General features: G+C 36.8%; 1 pseudogene; it reads right to left on the reverse strand.

Annotated features, from left to right (window-relative positions):
- Positions 1–46: 46 nt before the first annotated feature.
- LOC119343533 lies at positions 47–4,062 on the reverse strand (annotated as a pseudogene).
- Between the last annotated feature and the right edge of the window lie 8 nt (positions 4,063–4,070).

A 4,070-nucleotide genomic window follows, 5' to 3' on the forward strand; every position in this document is an offset into this window, starting at 1 on the left:
AATGAGGAAGACAAGGTATTTCGTGAGAAATAATGCTCTTGAACTGATAAAACTAAATACATAAATAAAGCCTTGTTGGAAGTTTCTTTTACACGAATAACCACTATTAGTGGAGGGTAAATATGCATGATGGCATAAAGACCCTGAAAGACTATATATGGCAAACATCATGCCGATGAATGCCCAAATTACAGTGGTAATAAACTTAAAAACCAAACATAAATCTATAAACCATATGAGATGCATATGCATATCAGCATAAGGATATATATGTTGGAGCATCCACGCTTGATGATGCACAATCAAGTTACGACCCATGTCTAATCCTGCAGCTCAGGATATCTGACAAGAAGATACAACACCATGTGGCATCATAGGTGCCTCCTCGTTTACAGTGCAAGACACATTGTTGCGGCCCTCTCCCGTTGTGGCAGGCAACTCTATGCCGTCCTCGAGGAATTTCATTGCATCTTCCATGGAAGGTCGGTGTGCCTCTACTGGGTGAGAGCACTGGAGGCCAAGGACAACCACACGCTCCATCTCCCTAGAGTCGAAGGCAAGTAACCTGTCGTCAGCTATACCATCCACTTGAACCTGCTGCGCACTACCACCACGCATCTGCCAGACATTCTCCCTTGATTTCCCCTTACATGCAACCTCTAGTAGGACGACTCCAAACATGTACACGTCCGACTTATGGTTAAGCTCTAAAAGTTCTCTTTTCATGAGCTGTGGATTCATGTATCATATCGGTCCCTCGGGGAATGTGAGTACTTTTGCTCCCTTTTTGCTGGTAACCATCGATAGCCCGAAGTCAGCAAGCTTGGCATTGAAATCATTATCCAGGAGTATGTTGTCTGGCTTGATATCTCGACGCAAAATGCATGGATTGCACTCGTGATGGAGATAACGAAGTGCGGACCCTAAGCCCTTCACAATTTTGTACCTGTTAATAAATATAGTAAGTGAAATGTTGACAAATGCATCCATAGCAAGCAATCACGTCTATCTTGTTGTACCTAAATAATTTAAGGTGCATGGTAGATATACCTATTTGTTATGTGCCATAGCAAAAAAAACATTGTTCGTTACTCCCTACAAGCATCATAAATTCACAAGTCAATTATTCATACTTATTATCATGACATTGAAAAAAACCACAACGTGAATCAACAAATGGGAAACACATGTGAAACCCTACCTAATTTTCTCTACGTAGGTAAGACCTATTATTATATCTTAGCCGCTGATTGACAATATTACATTTCAGTAAATAATAATTCTGTTAATTCACTCCTTTAAAAAACATGGCGTAGAACCATGAGTAATAGTTCAATTAATAAACCTTATTAAACATTATGCATGAAGTCCCTATAAGAAAGCAATATCAATGTAATTAGTTAGACATTAGGAAAATGGGCATGTGGTTAAAGCAATGTTGAAGGCTAGGCGAGACCACTTAATGGTGGGTACGTTTGATTTGAAAGATTTGGGAAAACAAATCTATTTTGGAGTATTAATTATGAACTTCCATTATGTTCAAAGTCCAATGAAAAAAATTGTCACGATGCAAAAAAATATTGAAAAAACTTGTTGTGATTTGGATTTTGAATTATCAAATCTTCAACTATATGAAATGAAACAAAAGATTAAAAATGGCCATGCTAATTAGAAACTACACGTGCTGGGACCTTTATGTCACACTTGTAATATATCAACCATGCATAAATGTCGACATACTGATTTCACCTGTCAAAAGTTTTCCCGTTCATATAACGGTAAGAATTTATGCTGTTGTATTTCAATATTAGTTATCAGCTGGTGCTTTTCCATTTACAAGGAATAATAGTCTATTTAGTATTTTAACTCCTAGGACATAACAGATCACCATGACCATGAATCCAAAAGTATGATTGGCTTACAATAGTTCAGGACCGCACCTTAGAAATTCTAATTTTAAGTAGTTATTGAGATACGTGAAATCTTCATTAATAAAATTCCAGATAGCAATACGACGCGCTATAACACCATCAGTATAGCTCAGAGCACTAAAGACAGAATCGTTATTTTCCCGAGTGAACAAACAATTGAAGCAATTTTCGAAATCAACATCGAAACAGAAGCTTAATTTTCTTTCTTTCTTCCACAGTGACATTGTATCAAAGATTTAGCTAGGTGCTGCCTATGGTCTCCATACGGAGCGATTTCAGGGTAGAGTCATCTGCATTCGATGGTCAATTTTCTCTTTCTATTATATAACCCTTGCGCTACTGTTGTCTTATTCCTTAACATCGCAACTAATCCAATTTTCTTGGAAAGTCAAACTATCTTAATGTGAGTCCTAATTGTACAAAAATATGGCGATATTTATGGCACCAAATAGATATATTATCAAAAATTGTTTTAGTATGAATATAATGATACTCATTTTGTGACATGGAAAATAGTTTGTGTAATGTTTCTCATGGCAGTTAAAAAATGCACTGCCCCAAGTAGAAAACGTGTAATTATTTTTCCTAACAATTAAAATGAATCAACTAATAAAATGGTTATATGTTACTGTTTCCGTTATATGAAGCTTATGCCTCTACTCGTTTACTTAAGGTACAATCACTTTCACTAACTACCCACAAATATAATGTTTACCTAATACTATGTTTGATGTCGTGACACGGAATGCTTTAACAAAATGATCTTTACAAGTTACTACTTTAACTAAAAAGAACTTATATGGGTTTCCATACGCAGAGATGTGCGTAGCTGAGATCATCTGCATCTCTTTGGACCGGAACTATATGATCAATTTTCTCTTGCTATTATGACTGTTGACCTACTTTTTTCTTATCCCTTAACATCAAAAAAGGGAGCTAATGTTTAAGCAATAATTTTCCAATAAAGAATTATTATATTGATCGAGCAACAAGCTTAGCATTGACGCTAAGCTAACTCACCATAGCACTTCCCCTCCTACACTAGGAAGAAGTGCTAGATGATTTCTCCATTCATGCTTTACCCTTTTCTTACACATCATTTGTTTTGCAGATTATTTTATTGTTTTAAATGACATAATAAACTATGGATCATCAACATGGATATTAACTATAGGTAGACATAACCTCTACCAACCATCTAAACAATGCTTAACTAGCTAATAGAGTAGTTCACCCTGTTACACATTATATTTTCTAACAACATTGTAATTACTACCTTTATAGAGGTAAAACCTATAAATGAATTTTCATTCTAGCGTTTCCTTTAACTAATCGCTATTATGAAAGATGGCACCATTCCGCTCTCCTTTCCCAGTAGTGATATTATTCCTCAATTGTATTGACTATATCCTTGATTTTATTTCTACCAAATAAATGTGATTGTAGTATGTGCAACACATAACTTTTCTCCCATGGTAGAATTTGCTCCCTGTTGTGTAGGTGGTCGGCTAGGTTACCATTAGGAATCCATTCAAACACAAGCAAGAGTTCAACCTCTATCTTCCTTTTCCAACAACTCTTGCTATCAATCAATCTGATCCTGGCAGACCAACCTAATAGTCAGGCTAGATTTGTGTGCCTCCTATTGCTAAATGTTTGGGGCTCGTTGTTCAACGCCTCGGTGTCTGCCTTTCCTTTCAATTTCTTCACAGCCACTTCCTGGCCCTTGTATGTGACCTTGTATACCTTGGCATATTGACCCTCTCCAATTATGTTCTCCTCGGAGAATCTGAGTGTGGCACGAGCCAAAACGCCGTAATCGAATTGCATACCGCCATTCGCCCCTGACGACAGGGAATTGCATGCGCTTCTAAAGTAATACAATGTCATATAGATAGAACAAAGGAGGATTACAATGGCGAAAGCAACGAGGACTCCAACGAAAGCTTCAACAGAGATGTGAGGAGCTACTTTTTGTAGCCATTCCCCGAGGTCCACTGCTCAGAGTAAATAGTTTAAGTAAGAACATTTGAATTCATAAACTCTATATAGCAATGATACTTATTGGAAAGAAAATACCTTCTGAAATATTAACATCAGTAAATTGATTGATTTACACCTGGTGTGTAACGCTATGGT

The sequence above is a fragment of the Triticum dicoccoides genome, unplaced genomic scaffold, assembly GCF_002162155.2.
Source record: "Triticum dicoccoides isolate Atlit2015 ecotype Zavitan unplaced genomic scaffold, WEW_v2.0 scaffold131639, whole genome shotgun sequence".
Classification (NCBI taxonomy): Eukaryota; Viridiplantae; Streptophyta; class Magnoliopsida; order Poales; family Poaceae; genus Triticum; species Triticum dicoccoides.